Below are 25,989 nucleotides of genomic sequence, written 5' to 3'. Positions count from 1 at the left end.
ACTGGACCTTCATCCTGTATTTACTTTTTTGCTTCCGCCCCAAACACATTTGACCAATCAGCAGGGTGACTGTTCTTGGTACGCTTGGATTTTTCCAGGCGTGAAACAAAACCAAACCAAGGGAAAACTGCTCCAAGTTTAAAAACTGTCGGACCAAAGCAAACCAACTAAAGGTGTGAAAACGCCCTAAGAGGATCATTGTGAAAACACTGACACTTTTTGTACCACCTGGACGCTGTGTAACATCCTGTAGGCATGGATTAAATGCAAAACAGCTAAACACAGCCATGAAGAACCACTTATTAACCCAGAGAAAGCAAGACACTTGGTTTTGAATTTGTACATCACTGCTACAGGCCGTCACCAGCTGGTTGCGGGGTAATCAGACCAGAGGCAGAACTCTTTGCTTACTTTTGGGCAGATGGAGGCCTGGGGTTGGACCCATCCACACAACTACCACTTGCTTCTGGACTTGCCTGTAGACGGATCCAGTAATGTTTGAGCTATAAAATCTTAAAAAAGTGGCTGTTGGCTGTGACAGAGGACAGGGCAGCCCCCCCGCTTCAGTGCGAATGAAGGTCCTCCAATGTTTCTGTGTTGCAGCAGTTTGATTGGTTGTTTGATCTACAGTACTACTGCACTTGTAATTTCTGTCTTTCGTTTCCTGCTTTTACAAGTAAAAGTCATTTAAAAACTATTATTAGTTAAAGGGACAGTCCTATATTTGAAAACAGTTGCATAATGAATTATTTGGCTCTAGTGAAGTCAATGTGAGAAACTGGCCCAATCCTAAAGTGAGCCCTGAGGACTAAGGACTTAAGACTCACAGACTTAACTGATTGCAAGTGCTGAGTGACTGAGTGTGCGAGGCCATATGGACTCAGATAGGTATAAATAGGATTGGGACAGCACCTCATGAGATCACATTTTACCTTAGCGATGTTTAATTACAGAGATGATGCTGACAATTGTCGGTTTGGGTATTTTCATTTTAAGTTTGTTGCTTTCCACACGGCCGAGGCCCAGGAGACGGCTGCCTGTTAACACATTTATTCAAACTCTTGTTCTACAAGCTGGACAACAGGTCAACTCTTTTCCATGGTCGTGTGAAGTCTGCATTGAAGTGACTCACAGAAAGGGCTCGGTGAGTGTCTACTCAAACCCTCACGCCCTTTGAAATTCGACATTGGGACAACCTTAAGCCCTTATGAATTTTACGAGACCGCGCACCAAAGTCTGTGAGTCTGCGACTCCGGACTTTAGGATTGGGCCAATGTGACAAGTGACATCCCACAGGTACGTCGGCTTAGGCTTGAACACATTTTTGGTATAACAAACTGGTAAAAAAACATTTCGAAGTACGTGGGCGTTTTCCAGGCAGGGAGGGTCAAATGACCCAATTAGTTATCTGTTATAATGAGTTATAATGAGTTATCAATCAGGTTGCTTAAGACATTTAGTATTGCACTTATAGTAGGGTATGGGATGTGCAAGAAATACATTTAGAAAACTAGTGGCCAAAGCATTCCAGCAGGGTTAACTAACCTGACTTTTAGACCCTACTATGGGCTCAGGCTTCAAAAATGCTGAAGCCTTTATTTGTCATGATCCAACTCATTCTTTAGCCTAAATACGTCCATCCACTATATTTGTAATGCACGCTTTCAGTAACAAAGCTCAAGCCAAAATCATTTTCTAATACGTGGCAAAGCTCCTCCAGAGCAATAGAACAAATCATACAACAGTTTGAATGTCTGACCAGACCGAGTAGTACTCCCTGTGATGAGAAATAAGAAAAGTCTTGTACAAAAGTGGTGGAGCTGTATGTTGTGGGTTTTGACGTTTGGGATGTAATATTCCAAAGCCAAAGAAACGTATGGATTCATCAAATTCTGACATGCTTAACAGACAGGCATTAAGACAGGATTAAAACAATGTATCCCGGCAGTATTTAAATATATTAAAGTGCCCATATCATGCTAATTTTCAGGTTCATAATTGTATTTTGAGGTTGTACCAGAATAGGTTTACATGTTTTAATTTTTAAAAAACATCATATTTTTGTTGTACTGCACATTGCTGCAGATCCTGTTTTCACCCTGTGTGTTCAGGTCTCTGTTTTAGCTACAGAGTGAGACATCTCACTTCTAAACTATCTTTGTTGGTAGTTGCACATGCGCAGTAGCTAGGTAAGATCACATCAGTTAGATAACTGTTTCTCCAACTTTGGTCAGTAAAAGGCAGGATTAGCTGGGAGACTTCTTCTAGACGAGGGGCATTTGTGGAATATCTGCAGAACAGGGACATGGTAGTGGTTCTTTTGGAGATTATGGTGAACTATGTGTGTGTTGTAGCAGTGTTTTGCTATTGAGTCCTGTTTCGGCTAGTGACATAGAAAGCTGTGAAGATTCTCAACTGCTCACAAGGCAGAGGACATTCAGAAACCTGTATCTCACTCAAAACAGCACGGATAGTTTTTTTCCAAGTTTGTCTTTTGGAAGCAGAAGAGACACAAAATCACACCCTAAATCCCTGAAAGTGATTTTTTTCATAATATGGGCACTTTAAAGGTGTAATGGCCTATCTATGGACTTATACCCCTTATAGAGAGACACCTAAAGGATCCAAAGCTGAGCTGCATGGGTTGTGGTGCACTGAGATCGATCAAAAAAGGAAACAACTGACTGACACACCATGAATGCCAATTTCATGTCAACGAGCAGGAATTGGTATTGATGTGGAACAATAGCGCTTGTCGAAGATTACAGTCACAGAGGAAGAGAGCCACCCACAGAATCCATGAAAGATGAATCAAATTCCTAAAGGAAATTTGTTTTGGTGTCTTCTTTTATTATCCAGCTCGAGGAAAGAAAATACATCAAAGAGAGAAATGAGGGCAGGTGCAGCCATGAGCGGAGGAGATGCTTAATCAAACGGCTGATGTCAGTTGCGTGAGTGGCTGTAGCGCTGATCGTACCTACTGGCCCTGTCTTTTTTTTGCCAGGGAAAAAAAACAGAAATAGACTGTTGTGCGCTTTATTGTTTTTTTTCTCGTAATTTAATCATTAAGATGTCCATTATTTGTCATTTGTCTGACTTTATTGCATGACATTTGGTGAGAGTGAATGAATTCGATCCCATATCAACATTTCCCCTGTCTATTTCCATTTAAAGCCGATTCCAGCAGATGGTGTCATAGGGATCCACAGACTGTCCTTTGACACCAGCGCCTCATCCCATTTTTTCCAAAGCCAATTATGCCATCCTGCCGCGTGGTGAACCTGAGAGTAGAACCAAACAATACACATCACCAAGGAAGCTATGGTAATTCATCAGCGGCGGCTTCAAGAGCGTCCCCGCCAGTTTTATCAGCAAACAGCCGACGAGTATGCTGTTAAACAAACAGCCATCCAAACGGGACCACCGTGCCTAACGTCATTATGCCTGTGTCCTCGGCTCGTCGACGGGAAGAAAGCGCCAGCCTTGTCTCAGGAAACCCTTATGGGGATTTATACATACCAGAAATTCTGATCTGGCTTGGACCCCATCCCAGAAAACAGCAGTGTTAATAGCCTTTCTCTTTACTGAACAATGCGTTGAATCTGTAATGTAGGGAATACACAGGAGAGCAGTCTACTGTTCTTTTTAGGGAACTTAATTTCCTCTGCAACACAAAACTGAAAAAGTTAGCTTATTTTTTTTAAATTAAGAGGAGCTCTAGTTGAAGACACCGTCCGTTTTCTGGACAGTAACACATCCCCAATTATCATGACCGGCTCAGTGCTGCTCAGCTTTATAATCCAGAAAATGTTCCTGTATTCCAAACCACTTGCCTCACATGATAAAAGCACTCTCCCTCTAAATCTGCAGGGGTCACAGAGAGAAAGTGCAAAAATGCCTGAAGGTGTGTCCACACAAGGAAATTGTGCAATCAATAAAATATTTTCCTGTCCCTTTCCAGGGACAGAAGGAATAAATACATTAATGAGAAAAAGGTTAAAAGGATTTCCTTTCAACCAAAGCTAATTCCAGGAATTAATAGTAAGATAGACAAAAAACACACTGAACATGTAAGTACATAAACAATAATCACATGCACTAGATATACTGAAGATATAAATAGCTGTCATTGTGAAAAATCTATTGAATGGATTGGTATGAAAACTGTGACAGATTTATTAATGGTCCTCATTCAATAATTCTGACGTTGGTGATTCCTGACTTGCTGGTCAGAAATATTCATTCAACGAATACTTACAGTTCATCACAACACGCTAAGGGCGTAACTCTGGGTTCAACATTGTGGTGTGTGGGGGGGGGGGGGGTTGGGATCTCCACTTTTGAGCAAAATTGAAATTTTGACCATCAAACACTTCATTTTCTGCATTCCGACGATTTCTTTCTGCAACAACTTGTGCCTTTTCTGCATCACTTAATGGTACAAATGTGTTCATGTATGTAAAGGAAATTATAATTTTTTTTGGGGGGGGAGGTTGTACTGGCCTGTTTTGATTATTGGGGATGTTGTAACTCCCTAACAGAAATCAAAAAGGATTCATTTGTTTTTGAACAGCAGCTGTCATGAATCAACAGGCGGGATGCTATTTGATACATACATATGTTGTTCTTAAAGCTATAGTGTGTAGTTTCTGTCTGCCCCATGAGGAATTCTAAGCAATGACAACACTGTTGGTGCGTCCACATGACGCAAGCCTTCCGTAATCGTGAACCACCCCCACCTCTCCTCCACGCAGCTGGTAGCCAAGGAGGACACGGAGGATTGAAAAAACATGGACTCTTCAGAAGAGGTCATTATATTCACTTGAGTTTCTGCACGGGAAAGTCACCTTACGACACAATCTTCTGAAAAAAGCCATACGAAGAAATCCAGAGAGAGTTGTGTGGAGCTGATAGTCTTAATTAGCTTTGTAGCACCTCATTTGGCGATGGCTTGTATGTAACAGATGTTACGTCCCAATGTCTAGGGGTAACCGAGACGCAACATAATGTATGCCCATACCCCTATTCCCACTCCCAAGCAAGGCCAGAAAAAAAGAATTACAAAGTGACAGATTTTATTTTATTTAGAGATGAGGTCCCAACACATCAAACAAAACAACTCTAGATACAACCTTAAACTGTCCTAAACCAAACCAAAATGCAAAGAAAAGACAAAGCTCTGACCTAACCTATTACTATGAACACAGGAGAAAAAAGTAACAAACAAAAAAGGACTTCTCACTCCTACCAGAAAACAAGGCTGTCACATTACTTACACCATCTTAAATCGCATCACAAAGATTTAGATTGTTGGGAATGGCTAAGTGAAGAGAGAGAGGGATGAGTTCTTTTCCGATGGGGCTTTAAAATGGCTCCTGTCCTCTTGGCGACCAATCAGGAGACAGCAATCAGCCCTGCTGGACCAATCCGGTGTCTGCACCTGTTCTCCGTTATCTGTGAACTCATAGGAGATCACCCACTACTGCAGGGTGAGAGACATTATAACTTTATATATATAAATATGACCACAGGGTCATGACACAGATGTTTATTAATGTCATAAAGTTACTCACTAAAGCTTTAAGTTCTTAGAAGAAAATATGTGTGTGTGTGTTGTGGTTGTATTCTGATGATATATATATATATATATATACTAAATAAACTATTATACTATATCACACAACAAACATGGTTGCTCCAGCGCTGGATTATCTGGACAGATGATAATAATTATAATTTCTTTGCCTCCTCCCGGTGCAAGATTTCACCGCAGGACACAACCAATCACAGCTGAGGAGTCAGGTTCAGCGGAACCTGACTAACCCTAACCCTGACTAGCCGAAATATTAATCCACATTCTATAACTGTATTGCCTGTTGGCTAATATTTGGTTAGGTTAGGGATCTTTTGTTGCTGTGGTTACAAATATCTACACTTGTTTAAGGTTGGCTGATAGAAACATTGACTGTCAGTAGGAAACACGACCAAGTTACAGTCTATTTTTTTGTTAAAACCATCAACCCTGACCACCTCTCTCTGCCAACTGTAACATTACGCTACTTCCCGCATTGCTCCCTACATGAAAGAGTTGGAATCCTATGTCTGCTGGATGTAGCAGCATATTGTGTATGGGTAGGGGGCGGGCCCCAAAGCTCTGGGACCGTCTCTGCTTCCAATGAACCAATGAACATTTCCTCAGGACAACTCTACCAAACACTAAAATTAAATGTTCCAAGTCCTGGTATTAGTTTCAACCATACACAATGACATCAGTTGATGACAGAGTATGAAACAAACAATGTTATTTACGTGCACATGTCATAGACTAACCATTTTTCTAAAGTGTAAACACCTCTAAGCCTTAAATCCTGGTCTTCTTGCTGTGTTTCCACTCCCACTGGCAGTATTTAGTTGGTTCAGCTGCAGCGTCTCTGCCGGAGCCTGTCCACATGCCACGCATGACTGTCGGGGCCACCTGTTGAAATACTGGGTGGCTAATTCTAGTAGCGACTCCGGACTCCCTCTCCATTACACGCCATCTGACAGACCACCGGCTACACCAACCAACCTCTACCAGCATTCCACCCTCCATCCACCCCCCAAAACCAGCCCCACCCCACTCCTAGAAGGCACCCCGTGATGGCAGCCCCCAGTGATTGATGGAGTATCGATACCCAGGGTTAATTTACACTTTTGAATAATGCATGGACTGATGCCACCACTCCATTCTGCCGCTCACCATGGGGTGAGGCTTCTGTGTTGGAGGAATAAAGATGTTTTACCTCTTCCTCGCCACTCGTCCTCTCGCAAATAAAACTGGAGGACCGGGAGGTTTTTTTAGGAGATGGCAGTTGGATGTTCTATTGCTATTTATTATTGAGCTAGTGAGAATGGTAACCTTGATGAATTAGTAACATGCATGGCATTTTATTCCACTTCCTTTTTTAGAATCTTCTCTTTCAATCAAAATGCCACTTAAAATTGGCGGTTTTATCTGTAATATCCAAGGGGCGTAACTTTGGGTTCAACATTGTGGGGGTCGACATCTCCATTTTGAAGCAAAATTTCAATTTTAAATGTCAAACACTTAACTTTCTGCATTGTGGTAAGTTTTTCCACAATCTGTGCCTTTTGGGCATCAAGTTATGGTGCAAATGTCATAATTTATGTTGAAGAAATTGAAACAGGTTTTGAGGTGGGATGCACTGGCCAGTTTGGCCCCCATATTTCTGATTAAAAAACAGGTTGAGATGCTATACAAATACTGTGAAAGTATCAAAACGCTCAATCCCCAGAGAAATGCACACAGCCCGTATTCAGAAACTGTGCCTTTAAACGAGGCGTCAACATATCCTGTACAGTTGTGATGTCACAATAATGCTATTTATAGGTAAGACAGTGTCGTCATTCCCCGGCTGCAATAACGGTGCAGACGCCGAGAGGGCAGATGCTCAAGACCTGGAATCACTGACCAATCAGAGCAGACAGCTTTTTTTATCAATTTATTTATAATTTTGTCTTAAAGAGACAGGTACTATAACGGATCGTTTCAGATACAGAACTGTTGGGTCCTTGTAAATTCTGGAGTGTGGTCTATCTGTAAAGTGTCTTGAGATAACTCTTGTTTGAATTGATACTATAAATAAAATTGAATTGAATTGAATAGATAGAGGGTGAACAGGTATGTTCTGACAGACGGTATGAAACAAATGGTGTTTTTTAAACATTAAAGCATGTACACATATTCTAGTAGAAACCCAAAATACAAGTTTAAACCTGAAATTAGCAGAATAATATGGAACCTAGGTAGGTGATAGCTTGAAAAAATAATGTGTATATGGGTAAGCATGTGCCTGTAAGTATGTACATGTGTCTGTATGTGTAAGTATAAATAAGTGAAGAATTAAATTGTTTGTGTAAAACTAAAGTAGAAAGTAGGAAAGGAAAGATATGTTTGCTGAGTATTTAGGTTTGTTGGTTTTCTTGCTTGTACTGAAATGTACTGTACATGTTCTCATTTATTTCTATTATTTTTAACATGTTCAAAATAACTCGAGCATTATACATGAGAGTTGTAAACTGGGGCTAGCCATGCTACACAGATTTTGACCTGCTGTCACGCTAACAGTAAGCCAAAGTACTCTATATCATAACTTCAATAAGAAACATCCTGTGAAAAAAGCATCAACTCTGGAGTATTTCTCAGAAAGGGGAAGCACCCGCAGCCACCACACCCTCTGCTCCTCCTACCTGTCTTTGATGTCCTATGCTCAGGGGGGAGGGGGCGGGAGGGCTGTCGGCGTGTGAAGACAAACCTTGACAAAAAGGACACTCTGATGATTGATGGCGGCTCGCCCCGGCCAAAGACACTGGAACACTCTTGAAAGCCAACATGTGCCACTCTTTTTTACTGTGTGCGAGCCCCCCCTGCTATGTCTGTCCCCCCTCTCCTCTGTGTCTCCATTTTTCACAAATGACAATGTTGCTGCTCAGCACTTTCCCAGCCCTGACTTCAGTTGGTCCCAATGGGGAAGGGTGTATTCCAGTGTCCAGACAATGTGAAAACATTTCCAACGTAAAGGCGCTGATGCTCGACAAAAAAAAGTCACCGCACCAAATACAGTAGCTTAAAGTACGGGTCCACCCTATGTGCTCTCTATTGTAAGACGTTGTAACGTATAAATCAGCTTTGTGTTGTTATATATTTTTGCTTTCACAGACATTTCTTTTATTACAGATATTTGTCAAACCACCAGAGATGATAGGAAGGCATTGAGAGAAAAGAGAGAACGAATATTAAAGTACCAAGATCGTTTGGTCAGGCATAGATTTCGTTGCATGGTATATTTCGGTGCATGGTTTATTTAGAAGATTTAACTTTCTCTGTGAAATGAAGCAGCCTTCAAGTGCGGTCAGAAATGTCTAAATCTATATACAGAGCTGTTTCTTCCTATAGGTGAACTATAGGGCCCCCGCAGCTACTAGAGGGCCCCAAGCTGCAAGTTCAGTCCATAAAATGACCAGTCTTTATTTGTAGCCACTACAAATAGCACTACTTTTTTCTTAAATCCTGTTTGAGGACAATCCTGCATATGTAGCATTTATTGACCTGAAGCATAAAGACGCACTTTTACTCTCTTGCTTTTAATTTTCTTTGATTATACTGTTGTTTTTCCATTGTTCATTTACATTTTATTAATAGTATCAAATCATAACAATAGTTATCTCGAGACACTTTACAGATAGAGTAGGACTAGACCACACTCTATAATTTACCACAATTCTAGTAATCCCCCCAAGAGCAAGCATTTAGTGCCACAGTGGCGAGGAAAAACTCCTTTTAGGAAGAAACCTGGGACAGACACAGGTTCTTGGTAGACGGTGTCTGACGGTGTCTGGTTGGGAGTGTGATGAACAGTAGCAATGATAGTCGCAATGAAGATAATGAAACAGTGACTACAAGTGATAGTTGTAGTAGTTCATGTCATAGCAGGGCGCTGCAGGGTGTTACAGGGTGTAGCATGGCATAGTAGAGCATATTGTTGTTACAGTGGTTTGAGAAAGTTCCACCCCATGCTAAAGTTGATTGAAAAGAGAATTTAAAAAAAAAACTCTTTAGGAAATTCATCTCAATGCCTTAATTAAAAAAATTTGGAAAATCCAACCTTTTAATTTTCTTTATGAATGAATAATGTATTGTAAATAAATTCATGTTCTTCCTTTTAACACAGGGGGCATAAGTATACACCCTCCTATGTTAAATTCTGAGAGAGGCAGGCACATATTTATTAGTCATTTCATGGATCAGGATACTATGCATCCTGATAAAGTTCCCTTGGCCTTTGGAATTAAAATAGCCCCCCCGCATCAGCACATACCCGTCACCATACCTAGAGATAGGCATGGTGTTATTTCAGTTAGCTTAATAGCTGGTTTGATTTGCATTGAGAGATTATTTTATGGAAAGTACCCCATGCCCATCTCTATGTATGGTGAAGGGTAAGTGATGATGTGGGGGGGCTATTTTAATTCCAAAGGCCAAGGGAACTTTATCAGGATGCATAGTATCCTGGATCCATGAAATAAATGGCCTTTAATAATAAAAATGTGCCTGCCTCAATGGAAATTTAACATAGGTGGGTGTATACTTATGCTCCCTGTATTTTAAGGAAGAATATTTATGTATCTATAATACATTAGTTATTCAAGTTATTAAACAAAATTGGTGTTCTTAAAAGGTTGGATTTTCCTTTTTTTTTAAATTGAGACATTAAGATCAATTTTTAGAAGATGTTTTCTTATTCCTCTTTAAATCAACTTTAGCATGGGTGCGTAAACTTTCTCAAGCCACTGTATATTTTTTCTATAGTTGTTCTACGTCATGCGTTATATTTATTTTACCTTTGCCTAATTATAATCATGGAGTCTTGCACAATTGACTATGTATCTTCAAGGTATACTGTTTCTGCCTTCCGTGCTTTACAGCACTTTGGGTCCACTGTTGTTCTTTATGCCCCCGCAACACCGACCAGACGGCCGACCCTCGGCAGAAAAGGCAGTTGGACCGATCAGTCCCCCCGAGTTGGTCAAAAAAATGCTTCTGGACACACCAAAGTGACAAGACGTAATACGTCTCCATAACAGCAGGTGGCGGTAATCTGTGTTGCCGCCAAAAATGAAAACCGGCAGCTGATTGGACAAACGCGTCACAAAGAGTCTGGTTTCTCCGGAAATTCAAAGCCAGACTGTCATGTCGGCTTGTTCAGAATACGATCTCATGTTTTACTATATTTTACTCTCAGAAACGTGTTTCTGAAAACATTTTAAGGAGACAGATGCCGGGTCGTGCCGTTGCTGAATCTGACTTCATCTCAGATCCACAAAGGTCAGTTCGAAAGACTTTCATCTGATTTTTTTTTCATCAGCCTGCTCCTCGTTTCCGGGTTAGCTCTCCACCAATCAGATTGGTCATTTGAGTCCAACTGCCAACCGTGCCCGCCTTCCAACTGAGCATGTCAGGTCGGCCAAAATGACGACGGCACTGAAAACACCGACCAGACTCAAGTCACCGACCTCGCCAGACTGTTCGACGGCCGATTATCGGGTTGGTGTGTCACATCTCTTAAATGTGCTTTACAAATTAAATTACTTGACGTGAAACTGACTCCATTCAATCACTTTAATCCAACACTGGGTCTTTTAAAAGTTAGTTTAGACAAATTAATGGTTTAACATACCGACTGGTTTCTAGCTCACTTTACAGTTTCCAAGGAGTGATCAATCTGTTTTATTGTCTACACCCTGATACAGACCCTGCAAGGTCTAAAGCAGTGTTTGAAACTATTTGTTAGGCTTTAACATGACTTTTTTAATGTCTTTTTCATAGGACTTTAAAGTAAGGTTGCACGATATGATGAAAAATGTGCAACAACGTTGTTAAACATCCCGAAACGATATTACTTTCTTCCACTTAAAAAAGCTATTAAAGTGCTCTGTTGCTTTCAGTGTTCTTCTAAAATACAAAAAAATGCTTGTTGGATTTAACACAAATGACACTTTCTTTTACTGAATCAAGTTGAATGTTGAACTGAAAACAAATAGCAGCACTTAAAAACGATGGCAGTTAATATTTAAAGTGCGGTTTTCTCTGTTTTTTTTAACTAAGACAAAAAAAATCTCAGAGTGTCTTCACCGATGTTTTGCAGACTTTTGCGATGTGTTTATTACGCCTGTTGATATCGCGATGATGATCCTAATACGGCATATTATCAGCCCCACTTTAAAGCGACATTGCATAGCTATTTGAAATCACAGTTTTAAAATAATTTTGACGCTACACTGACTTGTATGTGGGAGAATGGTTCCCCTGTTATTCACACTGTGCGCAATGCCTGTTCCCACCATAGACTGTATAATGGACAACGCAAATGTGACAGTGCCTTAAACCTGCATTCTATCTTATCTCCTGCAGAGGGAGACTTCTTAAACTCCTTGAATGAATGAAGCAATGAATGAAGGAATGAGGAAATAGAGCGCTGTGTCAGAAGGAGGAGACTGAGAGAAGAAAACCTGCTCTTGACCAGGTCAAGTTCACAGGTTTAGTTACCATAGTAACTGAATCTGAGGTTAAGTTATCTCGCTTTCTGAAACGGGCTGGAGCTACCATAGTAACTGACTCTGAGGTTAAGTTAGCTCACTTTCTGAAACAAGCTGGAGTTCCCCCTCTCTCTCAGGTTAGATTAATCTCATTTTCTGAAACAGAGTTTCCCTTATCTCAGGGTTAACTAACTCAGAATTTTCACTAAACCTGCTCTCTGAAATGGAGCCCAGAGTCCTGTTCTACGAATCCAGATCAACCTGCCCTGGATTTCTTTCAGTTCCCCGGCTTCACTTAACCTAACCACCGCTGTCCTGCATAAGCTGTGTCAAGACGGGGGTTATCAACTAGTTCCACCAACCCAGGGTTTCCCAATCCAGACTCTCACACGTTCACATAAAAGGGGCGGAGATTGCAAAGCATGACCAATCACAAACATCTTCCAGAGCCGCATATTTTACATAAGAAGAGCAAACGATAATTCTACATAAACATGCAGAACACAGAAACAGTTTTATAGGCAAAACACAATACAATTGCTGCTGAAAAGAGGAAGGAATGCTGGCAAAAAGCTGTAAATGCGTAAATCACAACGCACCAGACTCCATTTAAATAATACTTTTGTCATCGTAGAACATAAATAGCCTTTACGCAACTCTATTCGCTTAAAATCTATATCTGTCATAGAGATACCCATCGGTGAATGTTAACGACACCATTATCAACTGAGTACTGATTGGCCGGTAGGCGGTGCTTTAACACTGATTGATCTCCAATCTCCAACATAACCTGCTCCTGACCAGGTTAGGTGTCCAGCATAAGTTACCACGGCGATTTACTCATCCAGTAACAGCAACAACTCATCCACTGTCGTGATACATAAAACCCTGGGTTGAACCTGAAGTTACCTCGGTAACGCCAAATCTTGATTTGTAGTAAAGGCCCCAGGACTCCTATCGTTGTATTTACTTTTGTTTATTAAATCCTCCAGCTCACCACTGCCTGCTGTCTCTGCATTTGGCTGCGCCATTCTCTGAATCCTGTTACAGCTATAATCTTTTTTTCTTTAAATACATATTTTTCTAAAGGTTTCGTGGAGAAATTGCCCTGAAATAATGTGCTGAAATCCTTCTCCCGAGAGAAAAGAGAAACAAAATCCCAAAATAGCACGTGGAAAAGAAAAGTTGAGAGTTAGTAATTGTGTCCTTTTGGAGCTGAGATGATGGGTTCATGGGGCTGGGTAAAGTGTCAATCTCACAGCAAAGCTGTGCTTATTGTCAAGCGGAGAGACCACCAATCATCTCCCGGCCGATGCATTGTTACAGTCTGGGTATTGACATGCTTCATAAATCAGAGCTATTGGATTGCCAGGCGCTATTTTTACAGCCTGTGACATGACCTGCCTGCAAGAGGCCTCGCTTCCTGGTGAGCGTGTATTGACCTGATGCTCCTCTGAGGCAGCCAACAGTCAGTAGATACCCGCCATTATTTCTCCAAGATACATGCCAGTGCATTATGCACACCCACGCTTATACCAATATTCTGGCGTGGTTCATTCCCATCTCCTGTACATTTTTTAAAGCCTGGATACTAAACAGTGACACACCACTCTCGCCTGTTTTTCCCCAACCTCTATCTGTCAACAAGCCGTGCCTTCATTACAGGGGAATATGGGCTAAAGCGAGATGTCTTCCATCTGTCCGCAACCATTATGCTTCCCATTAGACGGGACATCTTCATTTCCACTGGGAGAGATGTGCGACTGGATTGAGCTGACTCCTGTGCTCTGATGGAGAGACACAATAGACTGTCAGGTGTCCGGTCCCATTCACACTACCCAGCCATCCATTTTCATTAGGGCGTGTCAAGCAAGCGGACGGCATATTTTCTATTGAGCTTCCACACATAATTTGTTCCAAATATGAGGGCCGGCGTCAAATTGTGACAGCTCGCGTCGAGAAAAGCCGAGCAGGCGGGAGATTGAGTGGCTGCACGCTCGTCTTTTTTGGAAAAGAGTCTACAACAAACGCCGGCAAATGATTCTTTTAAACTATTTCTCATCTTTTGAGATTCACTGTTGGCCCAGAAGTGTCATTTTGCAACATTCCATGCATTTGTCATCTATTTCTGTAGTAGCAGATAGAGCAAATACGATTCATTAATCCGTGCTGATGGAAATTAAAACAAAGGGCGGTGGCACGACCTACCAGTTTCAAATTAAATGAAATGTTTCACCAACCTCATCCCTAAAGTGAAAAATGATTTCCGAGCTATTGTCCCTCCTTCACAATGATATCAGTAGTGCATACAATTAGAACATATTATGAAACACCACACCTCATAATCAATTGATTTCATTATCCATTCATGTACCAATGAAATCTCTGCAAGCCTAATGCAGTCCTGCTACCACTGTGAAGCCATTAACCCAGTGCCATATCTCCCACATGGGATACTACATGTCATATATTATTGGTATTTTCAGGACACTTACATGTCAAATTGTATTGGTATTTTCAGAAGACTTACTTTTGCTACTCAGACATGTCATCAGTCATGTCAGTGGCACTCATGTTCTAGGACAGATTTAATGAAAAGTTGGTCTTACAGTTTTTTTATGGCAGTATGTTCAGACGTTATCAACACATGGTAAATATTTGTACATGGCTGTAAAGAAAACAGTGGCAGTCTCCCAAGAGGAACAATATTGATTGGAGTGTGGAGCTTTAGTACTATAGATAAAGATACTGATGGTATGAAGCACTTTTTCATAAATGTTGTATACTATTTATTATTTTTCTTTTACCCTTGATGGGTGAAATGTAAGATGAATGTTGCGTGCGTGTCTTTTCGCTGATGTCCGTCCCCGTCTTCTGTCTTTGTGTTGGCGTTATGACCTATGAGGACTATGGTTAACTACTCCTCAGATCTCTGAAGGGTAAATCCAGACAGCTAGCTAGGCAAGAGTTTTCGGTTGACGATGTTTTTTCATTTTTCAGTTTAGAAAAAGAAAACTGTTCAAAAAATGGTTCAGATTAGAGGATGTTGAGTGGATCACAGACTGGTCAGGAGACAATAATTTGAAAAAAATTCAAATGCTATGAAATTGAATAAAACACCCCAAATTCAATGGAAGTAATCATTAATTTTACCTGCGAAGAATGGTGTATGGGTTCCATACAATGCACATGCATGGGTCCAAGTTATTTTTGGGCAATTTGGTTGTAAAAAACCCATATTTGTGATGTTAAAAACTTTGAAAAAGGGTCAAATTTGACAACACAAGGGTTAAACCAATCAAAACCATCCTGGGCGACAAAGCCCTTAGCAGAATAGATATCGGAGATAACAGAGGAGGAGGGACATCTAATGTCAGGCATCTAATGTCAAGCAATCTACATCTATTTGTACCTCTTTTGGGAAGTGGGTTGTGAGGGACAAATCTACCTCTTCTAAATATTGGAGACGACATATCCTCTTGAATTCTACCCCTATGCTTTAACCAACTAAACCAACTCGGCTGTCTTTTGTCCTTTGTGTTGCAACAAGTATATCTGAAGCTAATCCACTAAACAACCTTGTTAGTGAAAAAAAAGTCTACACTTAACAATTATGAGGAAAAATCAGAAGTTAGCATGATTTCGTAGGAACCTGGAGCAACGTTTTTTGGATGCTTATCCACATTAAATGCAAATAAAATCCATAGGAATTGGTAACACCCTATCAGAAAGTTGCACTTATTCCTGGAGAATGCGTATGACATCTGTGCAATCCCGTCTGACTGTGTCACGCCAGGATAACTGGTATAAACACTGGCTGTTTATGCCAGACGTGCATTTCTCCGCCCGTCACAAAGTGATCCTTCTCTTCTCCACGCTACAAAAGGTCTCACTCTCTCTTTGTGTGGTGTGTGTGTGTGTGTGTGTGTGTGTGTGTGTGTGTGTGTACTCCGTCTCTCCGTCTGCCCGATTGCGCATCTCACTGTAGACACAGTTGAGACGTCAAGAAAGCCAACATCACCTTAAACCCAGTTTTATTTTGAAATTTGGTTTATTTTGTAAAGACTGCCCTGTGGCCTTCCTGTATGTGATTACCTGCTTGGCTTGACACATTTACTAGCAGTTCGCAGAAGATATAGAGGAGATATGATGGCTGCAGTGCACGGGCTGCGCCTGTGGGCACACAGAATAAATAACCTGGCCACCGAAACAAAAATAGCTCTGCTTCACGGCTATTTGCGGTAATTCAGCATGCCATGTGTTTCTGGTCTTATACCTCAGAGAGGAATATGTGCAATTCCTCACGCAAATTTGGCAAATTGCATTGGCCTTCATCAATGTGGACCAGCTTTCTTTTTCTTTCTGCTGTGTCTAAAGTTGGTAAAGCTGTACAACAAGCTGAATACACAAAATCGGATTTATTATCACCTTATAATGCTGTTAACGTGAAAATGTAAGGAAATATTTGCTAACAAAGTTCACAACTGAAGAGTCCGCCATCATCAATTATACTACACGTTTTTACATGTAAGCTGGTGTGGCAATCACCATCTACTCAGTAGATTGGTCATTGAAATAGTGTTTCAGTTGCACTCGCTGCAGCTCAGATCCTGCTGTGTGCCTACAGGGCCTCTCTCACACATTATCCACACACAGCAGACAGCCCTCCATCTAATGACTCTCTGTGCACTCGCTCAAAGTCATCTTGATGGCACGTATGCACTCAACCCAATTGATATGCCACAACTTCACATGACTGCTTCTGACTGGAAATTAGATATTGGCTCTGCTAATTTGAACAATATACAGAGCAAAGCTGCACGACAGCCACTTCCAGTTGTTGTCACAGATGTATCGACGGGCATCAGAGCACGAATACAAATAGCCCCATACCAAGCGTGGTGTGTGGAGTTTCTGAAGCACTTCGCTGACTTGTCGTGGTTAATTCTTGGTTGTTTTTTCAAGATCATCTTTGGTGACATTTGTGCTCTGCTGGACAGCGACAGCAGGGAGACGGAAGCGAGGGAAGGGATGACATGCAACAAAGGTCACGAGGAGGGGACATGTCACACACCTCAACAAACTGTCAGTATGCCCCATTCAGGCTTATTTCAATGCTTAGACTTACAGACATCGCGCATCGTTATTCCTTTCAAACTCTGCATTCAATTTGGTTTCCATTTTCTTTACTGAGAGCATGTCTCTGTCTCTAACCTGTAATTTACCCACACTTTTCCTTTCAGCAATCAAAGGGCAGTGGGGACCAGAGACGGGAGCTTCACCCTTTATTGGTGTGATCATAATAGTTATAGCAAATAACATCCAATAACGCAAAGATATTTGTCAGTGGTATTTCATGCTGGAGCTTCTTAACAGAACAACCACAAAGACATACTCATAATTAAATGCTCCTGACTTTATCAAGGGTAATTAGCGAAAGAGGACAAAGAGAATTTAAAGTTCCAAACAGCAATAAGCCTTTTTTCCGTGATAACTTGCAATAAAATTATCCTGAGTTTCTATAATGGGGGATTGTAGTGAGGGGGAACACCAAATCAATAGAATGCATCCTCTGAGGATCACAAATGATCTCTAGCAAATGGCATGGCAATCCATTTGATGGACGTGTCCTTATTTTGAGCTACCGTTGCTGCGTCCCATCCCAGAATGTATCTGTGGTGTAGCCAGACCTTACTGCACAATGCTGTGGAGATAGGTCTGGCAATGCGAGATTAACGTTTATTCATTACATAGCGTGCCATTTTCAATTTGGTTTCAATTTCAGGCATCAGTGTGTCGATTCAATACTTCTGCCTAGCAACACTCCCGATTAAATCGTATTTTGCTATCTGGGCGTTTTGGTCAGGAACCTAGATATGCTCACTGGGTCCTATTAAAAGAAGTCCCACCACTGGCACATGTGAACAGCACAGGAGTGGAGTGAACTGGAGTGATGATGTGTGATGTTGTCAAAAAAAGGCAGCATCAAGGTACATTATATAAGGATTGTATATAGTTTGTACTGCTGGAAGCGAAATTCAGACATGGTGGATGTCCAACATGGGTATTCAGACTTGTTTTGTCTTGGTGGTGATAAGACCAACAAGACTCAGCAATGCAGCAGTTACAAAGGAGCCACAAACAAACACGTTGATCCACACTAAATGTGACAGAAGCTCGCAGGGATGTAGACTCAAAGACATCCCTACACACACAAACACGCACACGGTGACCAGAAACTCAATCTCTGCTACATGTTCCATGTAAACATTATGTCTCAAATATGATTAAAGAGAGGGTATGAGGCATAAGCAAGACCGTAAGTGTAAATGAACTTGGGGGTGCACACAGTTCGCGTGCAATTTAGTCATTTCCTGGTTAGGACAGGGCTTCAAAACAGCTGAGTCATAAAAAACAGATCCCCAGGTGTTTGGAGCTGCAGATATATAAACCTTGTTGTATCACTGTTCGGACACATCAATGTTAAAATGTTAAATAGTATTACTGAAAGTCAAAAACATGCATTTTCCATTGAAGAGCTTGTCATCATGTTCCTTGATCTTTCCAAAAACAGGCCAATCTTTCGCACAGTATCTGCATGGAAGACATTCCCCAGATGGCCAGCAATGGCTGAAACAAGCCTCTGTGTTAAGGCACCATGTAAGCTGGCTCCAGATGTTGAAGGAAAACAGAGCAGGCAGCGAGTTAGCCAACAGAAACAACTAACAGTCCTGTCACTGGATGGGGTGATGGCTCAGCTCTATGGGAGCAAACACAGCAGGCAGGTGCATCATATTTTTGGGACATTTTGTTTTAGGGTTCAGGCTTTGACAGAGGACGATGGTGTGTCTGTATGTTTGCACACAAGCGTGCATGAAAGGCCACTGTAACATGGACAATAAAAGTCAGTCAAAGAGACAGTAAAGTGTTGGAATGGCTGGTTAGGAGCTTTACATACAGGCCTTTACCTAAGCATGACTTCAGCCTGTGGACTTTGGAGCAGCCCAAGTTTAAATTAATTATTTCTCATCCTGAAATTCTGACTTATAAGGGGGGATTTCCTGGAAAACATCTGCAGAGTGTTAAAGTGGTATTTACACAGCTAGATCAATAGAATTCAGCGGGGAATACTTCCCTATGACCCACGCCAGTGGATGGTGGAGCTCTGCACAAGGTCAGTGCTAGTTGGTCAACACATCTCATTCTTAGCTCAGATCAATCCACTAATTAGGGTCATCGCATGTGTAACTAGCCTAGTCATGCTAACAGGATGTCCATTATGTGTTTCCGATCAAGTTTCTGATGGCCATCATGATAATAACTAAAGAGTATAGTAGCAGTTGGTTTAATGTGGTGGAACTGAGCACAGTGACCTTAGGGTGAAATATATCAATACTACAGAGTTTTTTGGAGAGTGTAATTCCAGAATTAGCAGTCCATTATATCCTTTAAAAAATGCATTACAGCCTCGGTTACACAAAGTCATTGCTGGCTTTAAAGCAGCCAAAGTGGTTCTGAAGCATTGAGTCAATTTAGGGGGCTCTCACACCTACTTCATTTGGTCCGTACTTTTGGACTTTTCAGTTTGATCCAAATCAAAAATTACAGAGGTGAAACCTCCCCTGGACCAAATGGCCAAATTTTCTCTGACCAAAAGAGATGGTCTCGGCCCGGAAAAAAGTGTGAAACATTTACAGTGTGAAAGCATCAACTGAATGGTTAGGACTTTTGGACCAAATGCAGAAAGGTATGGCAATGTAAATCTGTGTGTTACAGGACTGGGGAATAAATAAATGCTGCAACTGCTCAAAACTACGGTGGCCCTGAAGTCCAAACCACAGCAGCAAATCCCACAATGGGACAACATATTACCAAAACTCGACAGCATTAGTAAGACTGGAACAGAAAGAGTAAGTACATATTGGACACTGAACCTGGTACTGACTGGTTATGCTTTAAAAAACATGAAAATGCAGAGCTGTATTTCCGTTTTTGTTTCCTGATGTCAAAAACAAAAAACAAGGAAATGACATTACAATGCATGTTATAGAATGGCCATTCTACACACTTGGCTTTTATTTTGAAATATTTTGCTCCACATCACCTCACCCTCCTCTCGTAATGTCATTCTTTTGGAATTTGCTAAATATCCATATCAGAGCGTTTTTTTGAGTTTGGTTTTCTCCTTTTTTGTTTTTGAAATCAGAAACCGAAAACGGAAATTTGGCTCTGAATTTTTATTTACTTATTTTTTTAATTGAAACAAAAATCGAAAAAAAACAAAAAAACAAGTTATTTCTATTTGATCTTTTTTTGGTTCAAATGTACACTGACCTTATTGTAAATTACAGACATTGCAACCAATCAGAATGAGGAACGGTGTCCAATATGTTTTTAACATTTCTGTTTCAGTCTTCCTTAAGCTGTATTGTGAGAAACTGCTATCGTGTTGTGGTGAATGGGTGCAGTGGTTTGCACTTCAGGACCACTGTACAAACCCCAAGTAAAGTTCCTGTGTCTTACTTCTCAACAATGCAACTGAACAATATGGCAGCACGGGGAGAGCAGCAGTCAGCTGGAAAAGCTCCGACACAAAGATGTGACACGAGAGGACGGAGAAGCCCGTCACCAGTCAGTTCCAACTGTCGGGAGACGCGGCTCGCGTGTGTGATGACAAGAGGACGTAGTTTTGTCACGTATGGTTCTTTAGTGCGCTTGCATGACTGCATTGTCAAACCATCATCAACTATCATGGTTTGGCTTGCTGCCTCTCCTGTCTGTTTCCCTCTATCTCTCTCTCTCTCTGTTTTTTTTTTTTTTTGCCTTTCCTGTATTGGGTGGGTGTGTCACTCCTGGCTCTCTCTCCCTCCTCTAGACACGTGTGGTTTCCTACACACCTGAAGTGAAGGCTTTCCAACCAGTCTCTGCCAGGTTGTCCGTTCACCCTCTGTGGTGACATTCACTATGGCCTCCTCTAGTGGTTTTGCATTGAGTATTTTTCCGCTAATATCTCTGATTAAGCTTTTTTGACTTTGTCTGTTTTTTTTTTGTTCCTGCTTCAGATCCCTGCCTTAGCCCTAGAAGCCCAGTAAGCCTGCCTGACCCTATCATTGTTTTTTGGACCTGCCTCCCACCGGTTCGGCCTGCCCTCAGTCCCAAAGGATTTCTTCTCACCATTTTTTCATTGTATTAAACAAACCTCTGTTCCTGTTTTCCAACCTTTTTTTCCTTGTCTGCTCTTAAATTCACTGCCAGCCTAACACTTATCGAATCAAATCCAAAAACATGAACCGTGGTCCAGATCTTGGTTCTTACTATTAGGTGTGAAAGTCCCCTAAAAAATCTCTGCTTGTACTCTGCAAAATCAGTTGTGTTGTTTGAACATGATAGGTTTATAATTAAAACAAGTATGTTTCTTATGAAAAGTTGAAATAACACAATCTTCCTCATAAAATTAAAAATAATTTTGTAATTTTATGTTTAATTGGGTACACTCAGCCTTACTTGGTATGGTATGACCACAAATTTATGGCGGCTAATGTTAAAAAAAATAGTAAGAGGAACTTTAATTTTCTAATTTGTAAAACCACATTTAAAAAGGTATTTTTTAAGTAGTAGGTCCTCCATCCTTTGTCTGCTTTGTTTCAATACTTTAACATCTTCATTGAACCTCTTTTCCACACCAACTGAAGGGAAAGGAAAATTAAATTTAAAAGAAAAATGTTGATCACAAAATACAAATATTTGTGTAGGTGTTGGCTCGTCTGAATCCTGTGTCTCTTATCCCTGAACAGATGTTTTCCTACCTCCCAACAAAGGTCTTAATAAAAAACATGAATATTACCTGGATGAACGACTCCTTGCAAATATCAGTTTAATGGCAGCTCAGTGGTGGACACTCACAGAACAACTGCTGCATGTGTGTGAACCAGTAAGGCCATGTTGCTCATAGGGCATGTCATTTTAAAAAGCCATGACAACCTTGTCACAATATTCATCTCGCCTTGTGAAACGCATGGCCACTCGTATTTGAGATATAGAGACCGGCAGGCGGACAAAGACGTGAGTGTGTAGCACATGGAATCATTTCCATTGTCCAGAAACATGGAGATTTGAATTTTTTTTCCTCGCTTAACAGGAGCTCAGACAATATCGTCTAGTTACTCAGTGGCTGTCATGCTGAGAGATAGCAAGGCGAGGAATGTGAGTGGTGAACAGCTTCTCCGTGACAGTATTTTGAGATAGCACACCCACACAAGTACGCACTCCGACTGGTTAAAGGAAAGGAACATACCTTAATATGCCTTTACCTGGTAAACAACACATTTTGCAGCCAGATCAGTGCTGTAATGACAGTATAGGCATGCAATGAGGCACTGGCAAAGAGACAAAAAACATTGAAATGCATTGAGGCACACATTCCCCATACATTTCAGATAAATAGCCTTGAACAAAAGAGAATAAAGTGTGCGCCCTGGGTTGGTATTTCACAAGCTTATCGCTATCAGGCGAGCTGCTGAAATGAGCCGATGTGGATATTGATGTTAAAAAAAAAGAAAGAAAATCCCCAGGATTAGACTTTAATTCATGTTATATGAGCTACAAGGGCAACCACGTTATGTTGCTGTGTTGCAATTCAAGATTTTTATTATAGATAAACACCTCGGACTGATGCAGTTCATAAATAAAAATATTAAGAATTTATGTTTCGGTATTGAGTGTTGAGTAGGCTACACGTCAGGATTTTTAGCACCTCGTTAAAAGTCAAGCACAACATGAATTATGCATGGTCAAATATTGTGTCCCTTTCCCTTGCTGTGTTTCGGGGGATATTGTTGGGCGCAGAGACCAATCTAAGAGCCATTTGAGCTGTTCCATTTAGCAGCAGTTTACGTGTATAAAGAGGGCTATGGGCGTATTAGGATCACACACATGAATAGCACAGGAGAGGCGTAAAGAATTAGTCAACAGCGGGGATGAACAGAGGCTCCTAGGAAACGTCTGCCGTTTGTTGATAGGACACGGAGCAAAGCCTGGAGTTAAACTCTAAAAAAACTCTACGTCTGATTTGGGATCTCTTCGCACTCGGTAAATGACGTCGCTGAGAACTGCTTGGATCTGGAACTCGGTAAATCACACTCCCTTATTCCCAGAAAGGTTCAAGTTTGGGGGTTAAGCAGCAGACAGGGTCCCATGATCCTCAGGGTCACCTTTTAGCTTAAGGGAAAGACAAGCTAGCCCCCAAAAGTCTTCAGTGGGTCCCTTGGAGGACAACTGACTGAATTGCATTTACATTCCAAGAAGCCTAAGATATAACATGGATCATTTCTGATGATATTACAACTTGTTATATTTTTATTGGCCACAGACTGGTTATTTTAGTTTGCCTCAGTTTTCTTTTCCAAATACATTTGACTATTGAAGGGTTTTATTTAACACCACTTAACTGTTGCTAATTGTCCACTTGTGTTTTTCTTTTGTGTAATTGGACCAATTTTTCAATAGAAATATTTTTTGGGCAGTTGTTTTCCTTTTACTATAGCCAAAAGTAGAGAGATGAGGAATAATGTGCAACAAAGGTCCACGGGCCAAACTGGGTAGATTGTGGTTAATGATCAGCGCATGGTCTAGGCTCAACACTACTTTTCATATTTCTGTGTCCACAGCGGACTTGTGCCAGTCATGCTTACATGCAAACAGTTCCATTTATACTACAATTGAGGGTCTGCATTGGTCTTGTGTTCCAGCATGCGCATACCACACTCCATTCCAGTTGGTGACAATAAAGTTTAACGCCATTTGACTGTCTTTGCATTCCTTTAAAACAAATTATTGTTATGGGTCCGCTGTCTTCCTTGTTGTTGTTTTTCCTGTTTGTCTGTCTGTGTTTTTCGTCGGCCGCCAGAGGGCGCTCCTATCCGGTTCCATGAGAGGCGTTTCCACTCACCCCCTCCTCCGTCTGACTACACAGCTGAGCATCATCATCATCACCACTCCATCTGTACTTAAACCTGGGCCGACCACCTCTTCGGCGCCAGTTCGTTACCTACTTTCCCGTGGTAACTGGTCTTGTACTACAGCTGTTTGGTATTCCGTTGCCTTGCTCTTGTACTCACCTTGTGTTTCTGCCACAGTGTTCCTGTTCCCTCTCGGCGTTTGTCTTGGATCTCCCTCATCTCCCACATCACCCTCCGTGTCTGGATTTTGTATGTTTTGTTTTGTGTTGATTATTCTGGCATCAGAATAAATCCCGTTTTTGTGTTACATCACTCCCTCTTGTGGTCGTTCTGTGTCCGGGTCCTACTACACACTTAACAATTATAATAACGTGGGTAGTCAGCGCACTTGCTATATGTACAGTTTTTCCGCAGTCACACATTTTTGTCTGCACGTGGACATCAACATAGCACGCGGACCCTCGCAAACATGGGCGAATGACAATATTTACGTCATGCCGACCCAGTTGAAAGTATAAGATGTGCCTAATTCTTGGCTACAAATGATGATTGAAAACGTTTGACATGGTAATGTGTTTGACATTTCTCCCCAATGATATGTACATGGCTTCTGTTGTGCCTAGTGATGAGTCGAAGGAACGCGAAAAAGAGAGACTCTTCACTCACACCCACAACATTTGACATCCTATCTTTGGTCTCCAAGGATCTTCCCTTGAGAGGTTATGTGAAGTGTCTTTGAAATGTGATGTCAGTTATCTGCAGGATACACTATCTGGTGTTCATGACATGGGATTACAACCTTGTAATACCATATTTAAAGATATGAGCGAAAAGAGCAGCCGGGTTTGAAGTCAATTTGCCTGTAATTCAATGAGTTCTCCACACAGTGTATTATTACATTTATATATTAATATACTTCATCTACGGCATTGAAGGCATCCACCCTGTGATCATACACAGAACTGATAACAAGAAAAAAAAACTTTTGCTCCCAGAAAACGTCCCCAGCAGAAGACATTTCATAGCAAAAATAGGTTCTATAAAATAGGTTCTATTTAAATGCTGCTGAACTTTTAGCCATTTCAGTTCCTCTCTTTTTTACTCTTCCATTTGCACACTGTTCATCCCCTGCACTGTTTTACACTTTGATCACTGCTGCACTTCTGTATAACTATTTGTAAATAATCCGGAAATGTATTCCATTGCACCTGGAATATCATTGCAATATTTATAAGCTGTATGCAACGCAATTTCGTTCTGTATGCACTCTGTACATATAAAATGACAAATAAATAAAGTTGAAGTTGAAGTTTGAAGTATAAATAGTAAATGAATGGCAGTATCAAGTTAGTGAATTGCATTGACCCTCAGTCTTAGTCGCAAGAGCATCACACTGTTATTTGTGTTTTCTTCTGTGGATTGATTGTGATGGGAAAAGACACTCCTGTTTGCCTGTGTGTGGCACATGTGGTTTGGTCATGTGCTCAAATACCAGAAAATCACAGAGCAAAAAAAAAACCTGCTTTGCATTGCAAAACAAAAACACTGCTTGTCAGTTTTTGACATGGGGTGGGAAAGTTGTGTGGGTGGGGGTTGGGGGGGGGGGGGCTTAGCCGGTTGTCAGCTGCGCAGGAGCCATCTCTACAAATCGTTTGTGTCAGCTGAGGGATGGAACGTGAGGCTCTGTTGTGGTTTTGAAGTACAGATCAATGTCAGGCGTGAAGTAGCAGTTGGCACTGCAAACTGCTACTTGGGTGGGTGGGGAGGGGGGGGGGGGGCTGGGGGATTGAAGGACTGGGGAAACTGGAAATGAAATGACGTCTTCCCCAGGTTGTCCCCGAGCGGACCCCGGTGACCAGTGAGAACAGCAGCAACATGCTAAATGGAGTTTGGTTGGGGAGGGGAGGGGAGGGGAGGGGGGGACGTGTCTGATTTC

The 25,989-nt window shown here is 41.4% G+C and overlaps 1 long non-coding RNA gene across 1 annotated transcript; it reads right to left on the bottom strand.

Annotated features, from left to right (window-relative positions):
- Positions 1-1,531: 1,531 nt before the first annotated feature.
- LOC116705983 (uncharacterized) lies at positions 1,532-12,626 on the bottom strand. Its single transcript, XR_004336108.1, has 3 exons — positions 12,260-12,626; positions 11,989-11,990; positions 1,532-1,545 (listed from the first exon to the last, which is right to left on the bottom strand). It is a non-coding gene; the product is annotated as an uncharacterized LOC116705983 (long non-coding RNA).
- Between the last annotated feature and the right edge of the window lie 13,363 nt (positions 12,627-25,989).

Source organism: Etheostoma spectabile, chromosome 18, assembly GCF_008692095.1.
Source record: "Etheostoma spectabile isolate EspeVRDwgs_2016 chromosome 18, UIUC_Espe_1.0, whole genome shotgun sequence".
NCBI classification, from domain to species: domain Eukaryota; kingdom Metazoa; phylum Chordata; class Actinopteri; order Perciformes; family Percidae; genus Etheostoma; species Etheostoma spectabile.
The sequence above is the reverse complement of the archived record's forward strand: the minus strand, read 5'-3'. Positions and strand labels throughout refer to the sequence as shown.